The following is an 18,655-nucleotide window of genomic DNA, read 5'->3' as shown; positions in this document are numbered from 1 at the left end:
GATGCAGATGTTCTTGCAGCTGACTACACAGGTATTCAGTTAATTACTCAATCATTGAGGAAAGTATGACAAGTTTTACAGATATAGTTAAAGATGCCATAGTAGATACAGACAACAACTTGCATTTATATAAGAACACTAACAGAGCAAGTGGCACTTCACTGATGAGTTATCAGACAACAAATTGACACTGAGCTACCAAAAAGGTGTTAGGGCAGGTGACCAAAAACTTGGTTAGGAGCAATCTTGCTTCCTCGGTGTTGAGGCAAGAAAAGGAGCAAGGTAAATACTGACCACGGTCTTTTGGACACCAAGGGCAATTTAGCATTGCCAATCCACCTAACCGGCACATCTTTGGACTGTGGGAGGAAACAGGAGCACCCGGAGGAAACCAACGCAGACACTTGACAACTCTAGTTTACATGAATGTATGACTAGTCATGGGCAAGAACTGCTTGACCACAATTGTCAACAGACAGTCGCCATTCACAAACAAACGATTCTGGTCTTTTATACATTCCAATTTCCTTCATTCCACATCAGTGGCCATGTTTACAACTGTGCAGCAGCACAAGTTGACATTTTCCTCTAAAGAGTCCTAACCATCTCACGGTCCCTTAATAAACTCCTTAAAACTCCTACCTCTTTGACCGAGCTTTTGGTTACCTACCCTAACATCCCACGTGGCTCTGCTCAAAAACATAGAAAATAGGTACAGGAGTAGGCCATTCAGCCCTTCGAGCCTGCACCACTATTCAATATGATCATGGCTGATCATGCAAATTCAGTATCCCATTCCTGCTTTCTCTCCATACCTTTTGATCCCTTTAGCCGCAAGGGCCACGTCCAGCCCAGATAGATGTTATTTTCTGGTGGGGGAAGAGATGTGATTCACACATGGAGGAAACCTGAAACTGACAGAGCCAACTGAACTCAGTACCGAGTTCAAACAGACTCCAGCTTTGCTGGAGCAAGGTCCGTCACTCAGTGTTAAAACTTTGTCAGATGCTGCTTCTGTCAAGTACCTTAAGATGCTTTACTGCGCTGAGGGGTTCTATATAGACAGAAGTCATTTTTGCTGAGAAAATGCTAGCCAAGCAGAAGCCAAACCCTCAGAGAAGTGGGAGGGGGTAAGAAATTGGATAAGAACCGACGAGAATAGGTTACAACCTGCTCATGAGGACATGGAAGAGGATGTTACCCCATGTTTTATTTTAGCAGAGGATGTTCCCAGATAGGGGAAATCACCTGAAACCAAGGCCCACCAATTGAATGTGAAGGAGCTGGTTGTGGATTAGCAGCAAGCTGAAGCTCGCACAGCCCAGGCTGCCTGGGAGGGTGGCCGGGCTCTCCTGGGAGGGTGGATTTTAACTTAGGCTCCGAGTTGCTGTCCAACAATCCCGACCCCCTCCTTACAGGAGACACATGTCCCGCACGTTTATGAAGTGGCGATCCCACCCGCCCGCAACTGTAAACCCGCGGGGGCCCCCCAGAGACAGGGGGAAGACAGGCTCGGTCCCTTCCCCGAAGCCCCAGCAGTTAGGCTGCGCGGCCTGAGGCCCAGGCAGAGGCGGCCACCTTTACACCCCACTACAAAACGCCCGGGCAGAAGGCAAGGCCCCGGCGCGAAGCTGCCAGTCCCCGGGGAGCGGCTTCACCCGGCCCCCGCCCATTTGGTGCAAAAACATGAATGAAAGACGCGGGGGGCACAGAGCGGGTGAGGGGCTGCAGCCCGGGGGGGGGATGCGCGCGCGCCCGCCCAACCGCCGAACATTCCAGCAAAGCGGAGCCGTTGGCCGGCTGGCGGTTGGTGGTCGCGCGGGCGGCGCGCGGCGGTTGGTGCGGCTAAGGGACCGGCTCGCGCGGGCTGGCGGTTGGTGGTCGCGCGGGCCGGCAGCTCGCGGGTGAGGGGCCGGCTCGCGCGGGCCGGCTCGCGGTTGGTGCTCGGGCGCCGCGCGGGGGACAGAGCGCGCCAGGCGCAGCCCTCCCACCCCCTCAATCAGCAGCAGTCAGTTCGCCGACAGAGAAAGCGCCTGGAAGGAAGTGGAGCTTACCCCCGGCTGTAACGCAGCATTGAGTGTGTTTGTTGTTGTTGTGACGAGGAGGGAGGTAGAGTCCGGGACGAGGAGGATGATGATGATGGCGGCGGTTTCCAGTTTCCTCGTCGCCGCTCGGTGACCGGCTCCCCTTCCAGGTAACTTGTTTTTTTTTCTTCTTCTCTATCCTCCCGCCATCTCTTTATCTCCTGTTTCGCGGCTTTTCCCCCCTCTCCTTAAAAAATAAAATCCTTGGCTGGCTGTGGAGCTGCGCGCGCACTCAATGAGACGGGCCTCCCCATTGGTCCAGGGAGAGGGGGGGTTAAAGGACGGGGCTGGCGGCCAATGGGGTGGCTGGTTGGGGCGGGGTGCCGGGGAGCGCCTCCGGGCTGGGTCCGCTCAGCCCAGCAGCCCGGCGGATAGAGCATATGCACAGGCTGCCATCTTGGGCATTAGCCCGTCAGCCATTCCTCTCCCAACCACGTGTCCGGGCAAAAAAAACCCTCTTCCCACCTCGCCTTCCGCCTCGCTTGGTTTACCCGCCGCCTCCGCGTGGCCAGGATCCCGATCCCAGTCTCGCTTGACTGCAAAACTCCAGGTTGACATTCCGGTGTCCAGTCCCCTCCCCAAGGTGGATCGTTGGCACCATTTTGAAGCAGAGCAAGGGTGATACCCGCAGCGCCACGGCTGATATGTAATCCGCATTCAACATGTCACATTGCTGTTTCTGGAGCTTGCTGTATGCAGATTGGCTGACTCATTTCCGACATTACACCAGAGACTGTGCTTCAAAAGTACAGATAAAAGGTCAAAGGCCACATATACACCTGATCACTAAGTCTACTTACTTCCACCTCTTGTTTTTATTCATTTAAGGGATATGGGCGTCGCTGGTTTGGTCAGCATTTATTGCCCATCAGAAGGTGGTGGTGAGCTGCCTTCTTGCACCGCTGCAGTCCTTTAGCGGAGGAGGTGAGTTACTCGCCGTATAATAGTTATTCGCCGTATAATTCCTAGCCTTTGACCTGTCCTGGTAGCCACAGTATTAATGTGACTAGTCCAGTTCAGTTTGTGATCAATGGTAATTCCCAGGATGTTGATTGTGGGAGATTCAGCAATGGTAACGCCATTGAATGTCAGAGGCGGTGGTTAGATCCTCTCTTGTAGGAGATGGTTATTGCATGGCACTTGAGTGGCGCGAGTGTAACTTGCCAGGATATTGTCCAGGTCTTGCTGCATTCGGACATGGACTGCTTCATTCTCTAAGGAGTCGCGAATGGTGCTGATCATTTTGCAGTCATCTGCGACTTCCCCACTTCTGACCTTATGATGGAAGGGAGGTCATTGATGAAGTAGCTGAAGATGGTTGAGCCTAGGACACTACCTTGAGTTGAGATGATTGACCTCCAATCACCATCTTCCTTTGTGCCAGGTATGACTCCAACCAGCGGAAAATTTTCTCTCTGATTCCCATTGACTCCAGTTTAGATAGGGCTCCTTGATGCCATACTAGGTCAAATGCTTGAGTAGACTGAAAGATTGCTAATTGGCTAGGTTGGATTTGGCCTGTTTTTTTGTGTGCGGGACACACCTTGGGGAGGCGGTGGCATAGTGGTATTGTTGCTGGGCTAGTAATCCAGGTCTGGGTTCGAATCCCACCACAGCAGGTGATGGAATTTAAATTCAATAGAATATCTGCAATTAGGTCTAATGATAACCATGAAACCGTTGTCGTAAAAACCCATCTGGTTCACTAATGTCCTTTAGGGGGTGGAAATATGCCATCCTTCCTGGTCTGGCCTACATGTGACTCCAGACCCATAGCAATGTGGTTGACTCTTAAATATCCTCTGAAATGGTCTAGCAAGCCACTCAGTTAACCGCTACGAAAACACAAACAGGAACAAAATCGAACTGACACCAGGCACCAAAAATGACAACAGCAAACCCAGCCCTGTCGACTTTGCAAATTCCTTACTAACATCTGGGGACTTGTGCCAAAGGTGGGAGAGTTGTCTCACAAACTAGTTATGCAACAGCCTGACATTGTCTGTAAGATAAGATTGTGTGAGTATGACTATGTCCCAGCACTATTATCACTATTCCTGAGGTGGCGGCACTGTGGTACACAGTCGGGAGGAAGTTGCCTTGAGAGTCCTTAACATTGAATCTGGACCCCATTAAGTCTCATGACTTCAGGGCAAGGAAACCGCCTGCTGATTACCACATACCGGCCACCATTAACTGATGAATCAGTATTCCTCCATGTAGAATATCACTTAGAGGAAGCACGAGGTTGGCATGGGCGCAGAGTATGCTCTGGGTGGTGGACTTCAATGTGGCGGCACGGTAACTCAGTAGTTAGCACTGCTGCCTCACAGCGCCAGGGGCCTGGGTTCGATTCCCGGCTTGGGTCACTGTGCGGAGTCTGCACGTTCTTCCCGTGTCAGTGTAGGTTTCCTCCGGGTGCTCCAGCTTCCTCCCACAAGCCCTGAAAGACATGGGGCGGGATTCTCTGAAAGTGGGGCTGTGTCCCTGCGCCGGCGGGAAAACTGGCACCAACCACTCCGCCGAAAGTGAGGAATTCACCAATTTCTCGGGGGCTAGGTTGACGCCGGAGTGGTTGGCACCACTCCAGCCGGCGCCAAACAGCCAACACAAGTTCGAGCATGCGCAGAACGACCGGCGTGATCATGCACGGACCGACCGCCTTATTTCCGTGCATGCGCGGGGTTCCCTTCTCCACGCCGGTCCCTGGGCAATACGGCAGAGCCCTACAGGGGCCTGGCGCGGAGGAAAGGAGACCCCCACGGAACCAGCCCGTCCGCAGATCGGGATGCCCCGATCGCGGCCAGGCCACTGTGGCCGCCCCCCCAAGGACCCCCAAGGACCACACCTACCTGCCAGGTCCCGCCGTGTGTGAGGTGAGTAATTCACGCTGGCGGCAGTGGGCAAAACTTTACAGCCACTCGGCCCATTGGGGCCCGGAGAATTGGCGGGGGGGGGGGCTGTAAAAGGTCCCAACCGACGTGGCGGGAATCCCGCCGGCCCCCGAAAATTGACGCCGGAGAATAGGGCAGCCGGCGGTGGGGCGGTATTCACGCTTCTCCGTGGGGATTTTCTGACCTGACGCAGGGTCGGAGAATCCCCGCCATGCTTGTTAGATGAATTGGATATTCTGAATTCCCCCTCAGTGTACCCGAACAGGCGCTGACATGTGGCGACATGGGGATTTTCACAGTAACTTACATTGACACTGCAATGAAGCCTAATTATTATTAGTACCACCACAGTTTGAGCTGGCCAGGTCCTAAAGGACATAACTGCTAGACTGGGACTGCAGCAGGTGATGAAGGAACAAACAAGGGGGAAAAACATCCTTGACCTCATCCTCATCAATCTGACTGCTGCAGATGCATCTGTCCAAGACAGATCGGTAGAAGTGATCACCTTGTGGAGACAAAGTCTCATCTTCACATTGAGGATACCCTCCATCGTGTTCTGTGGCACTACTGCCCTGATAAATGGAATAGACTTTGAACAGATCTAGAAACTCAAATCTGGGCATCATCGAGACGTTGTGGGCCATCGGCAGCAACAGAATTGTATTTAGCCACAATCTGCAACCTCATGGCTCGGCATATACCTCACTCTACCATTACCACCAAACCAGGGGATCAACCCTGGTTCAATGAAGAGTGCAGCAGAGCATGCCAGGAGCAACATAAGGCACACCAAAAAATGAGTTTTTGACCTGGTGAAGCTACAACACAGGACTACTTGTGGACCAAATAGCAAAAGCAGCAACTTATAATAGACAGAGCTAAGCAATTCCACAATGAACGCATCAGATCTAAGCTCTGCAGTCCTGCCATATCCAGCAGTGAATGGTAGTGGACAATTAACTAACTGGAGGAGGAGGCTCCACAAATATCCCCATCCGCAATGATGGAGGAGCCCAGCTCATATGTGCAAAAGGCGAAGCTGAGGCATTCGCAACAATCTTCAGCCAGAAGTGCCGAGTGGATGATCCATCTCGGTCTCCTCAGGAGGTCACCAGCATCACAGATTCAGTCTTCTGCCAATACGAATCACTCCAAATGATGTCAAGAAATAGCTGAAGGCACTAGATATTGCAAAGGCTATGGAGCCTGACAATATTCCAGCAATAATACTGAAGAATTGTCCTCCAACTTGTTGCACCCCTAGTCAAACTGTTTCAGTACAGCTACAACACTGGCATCTACCTGGCAATGTGGAAAATTGCCCAGGTGTGTCCTGTGCACAAGAAGCAGAACAAATGCAACCCAGCCTATTACCACCCTATCAGTCTACGCTCCATCATCTGCAAAGTGATGGAAGGAATCATCAACAGTGCTATCAAGTGGCAGTTGCTCAGCAATAACCTTCTCACGGATGCTCAGTTTGGGTTCCGTCAGTGTCACTCAGCACCTGACCTCATTAGAACCTTGGTTCGAACATGGACAAAAGAGCTGAATGCTAGAGTGAGGTGAGAGTCATTGCCCTTGACATCAAGGCAGCATTTGACCGAGTATGGCATCAAGGAGCCTTAGCTAAATTGGAGTCAATAGGAATCAGGCGGAGAACTCTTTGCTGGTTGGAGCCATATCTGGCACAAAAGAAAATAGTTGTGGTTGGAGGTCAATCATTTCAGCTCCAGGACATCACTGCACGAGTACCTCATGTTAGTGTCCTAGGCCGAACCATCTTCAGCTGCTTCATCAACGACCTTCCTTCCATCATAAGGTCAGAAGTAGGGATGTTTGCGGATGACTGCACAATGTTCAGGAAGATTTGCGACTCACCAGATAATGAGGCAGTCCATGTCCAAATGCAGCAAAACCTGGACAATATCCAGGCTTGGGCTGACAAGTGGCAAGTTACATTCGTGCCACACAAGTCCAGGCAATGATCATCTCCTATAAGCGAGAATCTAACCACCGTCCCTTGACATTCAATGGCAATACCATTGTTGAATCCCTCACAATCAACATTCTGGGGTTTACCATTAATCAGAAACTGATCTGGACTAGTCATATTAATACTGTGGCTATCAGGGCAAGTCAAAGGCGAGGAATCCTATGGCGAGTAACTCGCCTCCTGACCCCCCCCCCCCCCCCCCCCCCCCAAAAAGCCTGCCACCATCTGCAAGGCACAAGTCAGGAGGATAATGAAATACTCTTCACTTGCCTGGATGAGTGCAGCTTCAACAACACTCAATAAGCTCAACACCATCCAGGACAAAGCAGCCCACTCGATTTCTTCTCCTTCCACAAACATTCAAACCCTCCACCACCGATGAACAGTGTGTACCATCTGCAACATGCATTACAGTAATTCACCAAGGTTCCTTAGGCAGCACCCTCCAAACCCACAGCCACTACCATCTAGAAGGACAAGAGGAGGTGATACCTGGGAACCCCACCACCTGAGGTTCCCCTCTTAAGTCACTCACCACCCTGACTTGGAAATATATCGTCGTTCCTTCAATGTCGCTGAGGCAATATCCTGGAACTCCCTCCCTCACAGCACAGTGGGTGTACCTACACAGGGACTGCAGCGGTTCAAGAAGATAACTCACCATGACCTTCTGAAGGGCAACTATGTATGGGCAATAAATGCTAGCTTAACCAGCACCCGCATCCTGGAAATGAATTTTTAAAAATTGCTTGATCCTGTGCTTACTTGCTCATCCGCTACTGAACCTCTCATCTTTGTCGTTGTTACCTCTGCATTGAACGTAACTATTCCAATGCTGACCTGGCCAATCTACCGCTTCCCACACCGCTGCCGCCCACTACATAAACACAAGCTCATCCTTGTATCTTAACTCGCAACATCTTGTTCACCCATTACCCCTATGCTCATTGGTGCAGAAAAAATGGGCTGAATGGCCTCTTTCTGCGCTATAACATTTCTATGGATTGCTGACCCCCCCATTGACTCCCACTCCAGCAGCACCTCAATTTTGGAATTCTTATCCTTGTCTTCAAAATCCTCCATGGCCTTGCCTTTCCTCATTACTGTAGCCCTAATTCTGGCCTCTTGCACCGTCACCCCCATTTTAAACCTCTACAATAATTAAAACCTAAATCTTTGTCAAAGCTTTTGGTCATCTCTCCCATCCTCTCCTCTGTGCTCCAGTGTCAAACTTTACATAGAATAGATAGAATTTACAGTGCAGAAGGCCACTCGGCCCATCAAATCTGTACCGGCGCTTGGAAAGAGCACCCCATTTTAGCCCACACTTCCACCCTATCCCTGTAGCCCCATAACCCAATAACCCCACCCAACCTTTTGCGACACTAAGGGCAATTTATCATGGCTAATCTACCTAACCTGCACACCTTTGGACTGTGGGAGGAAACTGGAGCACTCGGAGGAAACCCACGCAGACACGGGAAGGATGTGCAGACTCTGCACAGTGACCCAAGCCGGGAATCAAACCTGGGATCCTGGAGCTGTGGAGAAACTGTGCTAACCACTGTGCTACAGTGCTGCTTGATAACACTCCTGTGAAGTGACTTAAGATGTTAAAGGTGGTATATAAATGTAAATTGTTGTTTGTTGTCATCATAACACCATTCTGGACTCAACATTGAATTCAACAATTTCAGATCAGTCTATAAAACTCTGCTTTGGCCTCAACTGGAGTACTGTGTTCAACTCTGGGCATAATGAGGCTTGAATGCTTCCAGGAATGAGGGTCTTCAGTTCTATGGACAGATTGGAGAAGGTGGAGAGGAGATTTGATAGAGGTGTTCAAAATCATGAAGGATCTTTATAAAGGGAAACTTCCCATTTACTGTTAATGAATGGGTTGAGTCATTCAAATTAGATGTCTCATTGATGTTAAGACTCCAGTAATTGACACCAATATGTAAAGAGGCTGCAGGTGGTCTTTGTGGGCATCTGATGTGGTCATTGAGTTTTATACAGAGCTGTGTTCAAGGAAAATAAAGGTGTTTGTAAAAAGGAGCAGAATTCTTGAATCTACTCAACAGTAGCTGGAAGCTGACATTTGGGGAAAGAGAAGGGGAGTGAGACTAGCTGAATTGCTCTTACAGAGAACCAGCACAGACATAGGCCAACGAGCCACCCCTGTACTCTTAACTATTCTATGATTCTATTATTTTGGAAAATAGCCAGTTGTAATGATTCTCCTGATGTCATTTACACCTCATCTAGATCGTACTTGTGACATTAGCACCCCCTGGTGCCTTGCACCATCATTCCTTTTTGTAATTTCACCTTATTACAGACTTCCTCTTTGGTTCGTTCATACACTACAGAAAAACAATCCTCAAGCAAAATACTACAGATGCTGGAAATCAGAAATAAAACAGAAACACTCAGCAGGTCTGGCAGCATCTGGGGAGAGAGAAACAGATGTTTCTGAGACCTTTCAGCAGAACCAAGAAACGTTAGAACAGTAATAAGCTTCAAGAATGGAGGGCAAAAGCGACATTATGTGAAGCATGGAGAAGAGGAGAGATTAAATGCCGAAAGGTTTTGCAGTGCAAGGCCAAAGGGTGTTTCTTCCTCCCCTTCCCCAGCCTCTATATTTGCACAGCCTCAAGGTACAGTATCATTCATTTCAAAGAAAATTTTCACTAGTGAATGTTTGAAATTGTCCTGACAGTTGTGGATGCTCTTATTGTTGAGGCTGAGACAGACAGATTGTAAATCTCTCAGCTTTGGTCGGCGATCGCTCCAGCGGCTGAGGTTCAGGATCGCCAAACCCTGCAACTCTTGGACTCCGCGCTCTCTCGGAACACAGCAATGTTCACCTCCCGGAGGATTAAGTCTGCCTCCGTAAGGAATCGACTTTGGGTATTGACGTCTTGGAATTCACAGAAAAAATGGACCTCCAAGGATTTGGACAGTGCAGCCCCGAACTCACATGCGACGGCAAGCATCCTCAAGCATGCCAAAAAGTCACCATTTGATTCTCTTTGGGCCTCCGATGCCGTGTGGAACCGGATCCAGCGGATCATTATAGGGGCTGTGGGTTAAAGTGTACCTCGACCAGGGCCACCAACGTGGCAAAAAGCTTGAAGGCCGGTCTGTCCGGATGCGAGAGGTTCTTTTTTTTTCTCCTTTTTAAAAATAAATTTAGAGTAACCATTTTTTTTTCAATTAAGGGGCAATTTAGTGTGGCCAATCCACCTACCCTGCACATTTTTGGGTTGTGGAGGCGAACCCCACGCAAACACGGGGAGAATGTACAAACTCCAGACAAACAGTGACCCAGGATCGAACCTGGGACCTCAGCGCCCTGAGGCAGCAGGCTAACCCACTGCAGCACTGCTGCCCTCAGATGTGAGAGGTTCTTGATGAGCACATAGGTAGATCCCCTACTGCTGCCAGCAGGATAACGGTCTGCCTTTCATCCCCAACAATTCCATTTGACCAAATAAATATTGCAGCCATTCTATGATGGCACCGGAGTTTGGCAACTAGAGGATTTTCACAGTAACTTCATTGCAGTGCTAATGTAAGCCTACTTGTGACAATAATAACATTTATTTATTTATTATTATTGGGTTCAGTCATCGATACTGCATCAAACTGGTCGAGTTTCCCGATGTGCGGCATGTCCCGGAGTGGAGGCCCCCCTGGGCCTGAACAAATTGGGCCCGTGATAGAATGCACTGAATCTGGCAGCTCCCCTTCACCCTCATCGCCAGTATAGAACCCAAACAGGAGAGACTACAAGAACACGCAGTAGGGTAGAAATGAACAAGTTTATTACAGTAGACATAAAACTACGAAGGACTATATAACTCCCCTCCCAGAACGGCCACCCTCCCTGACCTGCACCCAGGTCAGGGTTTTTAATACTGTGTCGTTTCCCCTTGTTACAGGGAAAAACCACCCCCAATTTCCAGGGGAGTCCATACTCGGCTGTGTAGAGGGGAAATCAAATGGGGCACAGTCCTTGCCCCCCCCCCCCCCCCCAAGGGTGTTATAATAATCTCCCTACTGCTTACATCAAATACAAAATGAAATAAATAAATCCGACAGTCATATTACTGCCCCCTGCTTCTCGCATCTTCTCCCCACACCCTTTTGGCATTTACGTTTTGGTGAACCAGACCTGTTATCCATCAGCATTGGCATTTGTTATCCTTCAGGTGTTGCTCTAACAATCTGCATTCATTTGACACCTTTAACTTAAAAAAAATCCCAAGATGCTTCATGGAGTCGTCTTCAGATAAAAAAAAACCAATGCCAATCCACAAAAGAATTGTTTTCAGGATAACCAAAAGTTTGGTTAAAGAGGTATGTTTTCAGGACCTTAATAGAGGAAAGGATAGTTTACCCTTGTAAAGCTATGTTCCATCATAACAGCCTCACATTGTTTTATAAACAGAATTTATCTGTTTTATAAACAATTTATCTATAAAAAACGAAATGCATGCATTTATGTAGACCTTTCACAACCTCAAGAGATCCTAGCTAATGATGTACCTTTGAAGTGTAGTCACTGTTGTACTGCAGGATATTAAGCAGCCAATTTGCACACAGCAAGCTGTCACAAACAGCATTGAGAATAACAAGCAACCTTTTAAGTGCTGGTTGAGGGAACAGTGTTGATCAATAAACTGGGAGAATTTTCCTATACCGTGGAATTGTGCTTTGAATAGACTCAACATGTATCATATAAAGTTGGAGTCTATATTACATCATGAATGAATTCTCCATTGGGGTGCATGTAATTTCTTCTGTCATTAATCTGAGGGTAAATAGCTACACTATTAATGTACCTCATGCAAAGATAGTTCCCAAATTAAGTGACCTGGGCTAATGTTTTGCAGAGTCTGGATGAGTGCGGCATTTAAAAGTGGTGGATGGAACCCAGCTTTGGAAGTCCCACTCCCATTTCCAACAGATCTAATTTTTGCCAGCAGGGATAGTAGCATCAATCAGACAGGAGGGACACCCAAACTCAGTCTTCACCTCCTTAGGCTTGAGCATATTAAGTACCTCCAAGGACTTGCATCCAATTGCCTGGACATTTTCTTTGTTTCCATATGCTGTAGGCAACAAGGGATTGCTGCAAATAACCATGATTGTCTATGAACCACAGCTCAAATTAAGAAATCCGTAGCCTGCTGCCTATTGGGAAATATTATGTGGAGATGCCAGCGTTGGACTGGGGTGAGCACAGTAAGAAGTCTTACAACACCAGGTTAAAGTCCAACAGGTTTGTTTCAAACACTAGCTTTCAGAGCACTGCTCCTTCCTCAGGTGAATGAGGAATCTATGGAACTGCCCAGTAAAGCAGTTGATGCTCCTTCATTAAATGTTCTCAAGATAAAAATAGATAGGTTTTTGAAGAATAAATGGTTATGGTGTTCGGGTCGGAAAGTGGAACTGAGTCCACAAAAGATCAACCATGATCTAATTGAATAGCTGAGAAGGCTCGAACGGCCAGATGGCTGACTCCTCCACGTTCTTATGTACTGTATGAGGGGTAGAGCAGCTGGAACAGAGTAGGAGGCCAGTAATTGGTGGGAACTAGGAGAGATTGCAACAAAGATGTGTATGTTATAAGGCTGAGTAAGTGTTAATGGTAGGATAAGGTGCTCGCAGTTGCATCAAGGTAAGATATCAGAATGTGTTAATGGGAGAATAAAGGTTAGTGCTCAGTGAAAGCAAAACTTAAAAACAAGTGATAAATGGCCCAATGGAGAGAGTCTTTTTTTGCTTTGGGACAAAAATGTGTGGCATATTTTAAAGTCAAGATGAAGGGGAAAGGTCACAGTTGTTGAATTCAATGTTGAGTCCTGAGGGCCGTAACCATAGAACCACAAAGCCATAGAACCCCTATAGTGCAGAAGGAGACCATTCGGCCCATTGAGTGCACCGACCCTCTGAAAGAGCACCCTACCTAGGCACACTCCCTCACTGTATTCCCGTAACCCCACCTAACCTGCACATCTTTGGACTGTGGGAGGAAACCGGAGGAAACTCAATATGTAGATAGACCGACTAGGAGGGAGGCCATATTGGATTTGGGGCTTGGCAACGAACCAGGTCAGATGTCTCGGTGGGAGAGCATTTCGGTGACAGTGACCACTACTCCTTTACCATAATCATGGAGAGGGATAGTATGGGAAGGTATTTAACTGGGGGAGGGGAAATTACACTGCTATTAGACAGGAGCTGAGGAGCATAAATAGGGAAATCCATAACAGTAATGTGGGGGTTGTTTCAGGAGCACTTGCTGTAAGTGCTGGACAGTTTGTCCCACTGAGACAGGGAAGGAATAGTCAGGTGAAGGAGCCTTGGATGACAAAAGAAGTGGAGCTTCTAGTCAAGAGGAAGAATGAAGCTTATGTAAGGTTGAGGAAGCAAGGATCTGGCACCGCTCTAGAGGGTTGAAAGGTAGCCAGGAAGGAACTCAAAAAGGGACTTGGGAGAGCTAGAAGGGGGCATGAAAAAGCCCTGGAGGGAAAGATTATGGAAAACCCCAAGGCGTTCTACACTTTTGTGAGAAATAAGAGGATGATCAGTGAGAGTAGGGCTGATCAGGGATAGTGGAGGGAACTTGTGCTTAGAGTCTGAGGACGTAGAGGAGACCCTAAATGAATATTTTGCTTCAGTATTCACTAGAGAGAGGGACAGCGTGAACCAGGTTAATAGGCTCGAACAGGTTGATATTAAGAAGGAGGATGTGCTGGGAATTTTGAAAAGCATCAGGATAGATAAGTCCCCGGGCCAGACGGGATATACCCAAGGTTACGATAGGTAGCGAGGGAGGAGATTGCTGCACCGTTGGCGATGATCTTTGCATTCTCATTCTCCACTGGAGTAGTACCGGATGATTGGAGGGAGGTGAATGTTGTTCCCCTGTTCAAGAAAGGGAATAAGGAAATCCCTGGGAGTTACAGACCAGTCAGTCTTACGTCTGTGGCGAGCAAAATACTAGAAAGGATTCTGAGAGATAGGATTTGTGATTATTTAGAAAAACATAGTTTGATTAAAGATAGTCAGCATAACTTTGTGAGGGGCAGGTCATGCCTCACAAGCCTCATTGAATTCTTTGAGGATTGGACAAGACACATTGATGAAGGTCGGGCAGTGGATGTGGTGTATATGGATTTCAGTAAGGCATTTGATAAGGTTCCCCATGGTAGGCTCATTCAGAAAGTCAGGGGGCATGGGATACAGGGAACTATGGCTGTCTGGATACATAATTGACTGGCCGAAAGAAGACAGCGAATGGTAGTGGATGGAAAGTATTCTGCCTAGAGGTAGGTGACCAGTGGTGTCCCGCAGGAATCTGTTCTGGGACCTCTGCTCTTTGTGGTTTTTATAAATGGCTTGGATGAGGAAATGGAAGGGTGGGTTAGTAAGTTTGCCGATGACACTAAGGTTATTGGAGTTGTAGATAGTGTTGAGTTTTGTTGCAGGTTACAACAGGACATTGACAGGATGCAGAGTTGGGCTGAGAAGTGGCAGATGGAGTTCAACCTAGATAAATGTGAAGTGATTCATTTGGAAGGTCAAATTTGAATCCTTAAAAAAGGGTTAAAGGCAGGATTTTTGGAAGTGTGGAGGAACAGAGGGATCTTGAGGTCCACATACATAGATCCCTCAAAGTTGCCACCCAGGTTGATAGGGTTGCTAAGAAGGCGTGTGGTGGGTTGGCTTTCATTAACAGGGGGATTGAGTTTAAGAGCTGCAAGGTTTTGGTGCAGCTTTATAAAACCCTGGTTAGACCACACTTGGAATATTGTGTCCAGTTTTGGTCGCTTCATTATGGGAAGGATGTGGATGCTTTGGAGAGGGTACAGAGGAGATTTACCAGGATTCTGTCTGGACTGGAAGACATGTCCTATGAAGAAAGGTTGAGGGAGCTCGGGCTTTTCTCAGTGCTCATCATTGTGCCAACATGCCTAATCGGGAGATGAGATGCTGCTCCTCCAGTTTGTGTTGGGCTTCAAAGCATCCCAGGAAGCCAAGAATGGGCATGGGAGCAAGGTGCTGAGTTGAAATGGCAAGCAACAGGAAGTTTGGGGATCATGCTTGTGGGCTGAGCGAAGGTGTTCCCCAAGTGGCTAGCCAGTCTACGTTGTCTCCTCAATGTAGAGGAGGGGAGGCAGTGGCATAGTGCTACTGTCACTGGACTAAAAATCCAGAGAGCCAGGGTAATGCTCTGGGGACCCCGGTTTGAATCCCACCAGGGCTGATGATGGAATTTGAATTCAACAAAAAAATCTGGAATTAAAACATGCATCCATTGTCGTAAAATCCCATCTGGTTCATTGATGTCCTTTAGGGAAGGAAATCTGCCAACCTTACCTGGTCTGGCCTTCAGGTGATTCCACAGCGATGTGGTTGACTCTTAAATGCCTTCAGGGATAGGCAATAAATGAAATGAAAAGAAAATTGCTTATTTTCACAAGTCGGCTTCAAACGAAGTTACTGTGAGATGCTCACATCCCATGAACACATTCTATAAAAAAATATTGGGAACAGCAAGCACAGTGGACCAAACTGAAGAAGGTGCAAGTCAAATGTTGCTTCACCTGAAAGGAGTATTTGGGTCCTTGAACAGTGAGGGAGACACGGTAAAGCAGCAGGCGTTTCACCTTCTGCGATTGCAAGGGAAGATACCGTGGGATGGGGGTGAGGAGTTGGGGGTGATGGAGGAGTGGACCAGGGTGTCATGGAAGGAGCAGTCCCATTGGAGGGACCCAAATGACCAGTTTGGGTTTTGCCAGGACCAATTGGCTCCAGACCTTGTTACAGCTTTGATCCAGACATGGACAAAAGAGCGGAATTCCAAAGGTGAGGTGAATCGAGAGTGACTGCTCTTCATCAAGGCAGTAATTGACAGAGTGTGGCATCAAAGAGTCCTAGCAAATTAAAGTCAATGGGACTCAGGGGAAAGCTCTCCACGTTGGAGCCATACCTAACACAAAGGTAATTATTGGAGACCAGTCATTTCAGCCTCAGGATACCCTGCAGGAATTCCTCGGGGTAGAGCCCGAGACCAAAAGTCCTTCAGTTACTTCATCAATAGCCTCACTCCATCATAAAGTCAGAGATGATGATTGCACAGTATTCAGTACCATTTGCTACTTCTTAGATACTGAAACAGTAATTGGATGCTGCAAGACCTGGGCAACATGCAGGCTTGGGCTGAAAGTGGCAAGTAACATTTGTGCCGCACAAGCACCATTGACCAGTAACTGAACTGGACCAGCCGTATAGATAATGTGGCTACAAGAGCAGATCAGAGGTTAAGAATTCTGTGGCGAGTAACTGATCTCCTCAAAGCATGTCCCCATCTACAAGACACAAGACAGGAGTGTGATGGATTACTCTCTAGTTGCCTGGATGAGTGCAGCTCTAACAACACTCAAGAAATCACCACCATCCAGGACAAAGCAGCCCGCTTGATTGGCACCCTATTCACCCCCTTAAACATTCCTTCCCTCTCCCAGAGTCAAACCCCTGGAACACCTGCCCTAATAGCACTGTGGGTGTATCACATGGACTGTAGCAATTCAAGGTGGCAGCTCACCATGACTTGCTAAGGGCAACATAGGGATGGGTATTACGTGTTGGCCTTGCCATTGGTGTTCACATTGCAAGTATAAATTCAATATTGGAGCATGGTTTCAATATTGCAACATATTACCTTAAACTGGTTCATAATTAATACTGATTTGAACCCTTAATTTACTCCATTCGCTAACATTGGCCTCATGGCACGATCCTGTGCTGCATCCTGTGAAACTGTTTCACATCAGGAGATTGCCTCCGATTGATCAGTAGATAGGGAAATATTTGATAAGAAGAAAAATATCAACTAGAAAATTCAAGATTGGATTTTATTAAACTTTGAAATAAATTTTATTCACAACTTAACTAATTTTTACAGAAGTTCCCAAACTTTGACAGAAAATATACACCATTTTGTAGAAATATTAACATCTCTTGAATCATATAATCCTAATTGCCGTCACGCAAAGTGAGTGTACTTGAGTGATATGCAGTGAGTGTACTTGAGTGATATGCAGGGTCCAACGGCCAATAACATCCAAACTCTGATCTGCAGCAGGAACACAATACAGACAATCTCTGCAGGCGTGTCTCTGGAGGAGGGGAGTACCACTTTTCTAGCAAAAGGCAATATAGGTCCCTCAGTACTGACGGGTAAGTAGCAGTCCCAATTTCATCACTTAAACATTAAAACTTTTCCAAAAGGACAGATCAATTAATCTTAAAATGTCATATGGAGTGAGTGCTACTGAAGCTGCCAGTATTCCTACAAATTAGCTTAAGAATTTGACTGTATAAATCTCAAATATCTAATACAGCAAACAAGGGGCATGTGGTGCTCAATTCCAGTTCAAGACAAGCCATCCCTTTCTTTCTCAATTTTCTATCCTACCATCCTCATTTAAAGCCAATGACTCCCTTACTAGTACAGTACCACAGGCATCAAAATTCACATATGACCCAGATGGTGATTTTAGATTGATTATTTGACCACAGGGAAACCAGTCCATGGGAAATTTTCAAGTTAGCAAAATCAGTGTCGACTGGAGTGCGTGGCTTTAAAATGGGTTGGCGCACTTACTGGCCATTTGTGCTGATGATCAGCTGCTATTGTTTCTAAAGTGGCCTACGAGCAGGGACCTGTCCACTTCAGGTATTTGATTCTTTTTAAGATCTAAATCATAATTTTATGGGCTCCAATTGGCATTTTTGCCAGAACTGGTTGGAGCCTGTGCCACACTGTTTCTGATCAATATGTTTACAAAGAACAAAGAAAATTACAGCACAGGAACAGGCCCTTTGCCCCCCCCCCAAGCCTGCATTTATGGAAAGGCTCCAAAGTTTAAAGTTGGGAGGCTAGGAGGAACAGGATTGAAAACCTAGAGAGCTTCAACATAATACAAGAACATCAGGGTCAAAGTTCATCCTGCTCTCACCTAATTGTCATATACACGTTACAGCAACAGGGGTCACTGGATAACGAGTTGGAGCAAGAACGCCGACAGTATTGTCTCCGTCATTAATCTTCATTAATCAGAGTATCAAAGTCCTATTGTGATTTTGACTGAAGCTAAGCAGCTTCGTACAGACTAGAGCACAACTGAACCTTCTTTGCATTTGTCTCAGTCTTCCACCAAACTAATTATGCCGTTTATCTACTAAACCTCAGGGGTGCTCTCCATCCCAATCTGGTGCAGAGAACCTACGGATGGAGGAAACACTCAAAATTATAACTTCTGTGTAACTGCTCTTTCTCATTTACAGAATGCCACAAAATGGTATAGAAGGCATTCAAATTCAATCGTAAGGTAAAACTCCAACAGTTTAACTTGCCAAGAATTAGTTAAATTTACTGAGAACAAAACCATACATATAGATATATCCCTGCATGAACCAACAATCAACAATCAATGAAGTGCAACCAGTTGCAGAAACAGTAAAGGCCCAGCCTCTACTTTCCATGGCAGTTTAAACATAATTTTAAGTGCAATTTCATAACCTGGATAAAAGAGAACGAAAATAGTGAGTAGAATCCCTACAGTGCAGAAGGCAGCCATTCGGTCCATTTAGTGCAC

General features: G+C 47.2%; 2 protein-coding genes across 11 annotated transcripts in view; one reads left to right on the top strand and one right to left on the bottom strand.

The window, feature by feature from the left end:
• Window positions 1-2,186, bottom strand: part of dicer1 (dicer 1, ribonuclease type III) — a 174,222-nt gene extending 172,036 nt beyond the window's left edge. Inside the window, exon 1 of one of the 2 annotated variants that reach the window (XM_038822311.1) lies at window positions 2,055-2,186. The gene's annotated coding sequence lies outside the window, so the exon portion shown is untranslated. Of the gene's footprint in view, window positions 1-815; window positions 1,716-2,054 lie in introns of those variants that run through there. The other variant, XM_038822319.1, reaches the window with a different exon arrangement.
• The window catches only part of LOC119979765 (cytosolic carboxypeptidase 3-like), a 268,954-nt gene continuing 252,407 nt past the window's right edge, over window positions 2,109-18,655 (top strand). For 8 of the 9 annotated variants that reach the window (XM_038773113.1, XM_038773093.1, XM_038822401.1 and 5 more), the window contains exon 1: window positions 2,109-2,194. The gene's annotated coding sequence lies outside the window, so the exon portion shown is untranslated. The remainder of the gene's footprint in view (window positions 2,195-18,655) is intronic. The other variant, XM_038773123.1, reaches the window with a different exon arrangement.

This window comes from Scyliorhinus canicula, chromosome 2, assembly GCF_902713615.1.
Source record: "Scyliorhinus canicula chromosome 2, sScyCan1.1, whole genome shotgun sequence".
NCBI classification, from domain to species: domain Eukaryota; kingdom Metazoa; phylum Chordata; class Chondrichthyes; order Carcharhiniformes; family Scyliorhinidae; genus Scyliorhinus; species Scyliorhinus canicula.
This window is presented reverse-complemented; position numbering and strand designations above follow the sequence as displayed.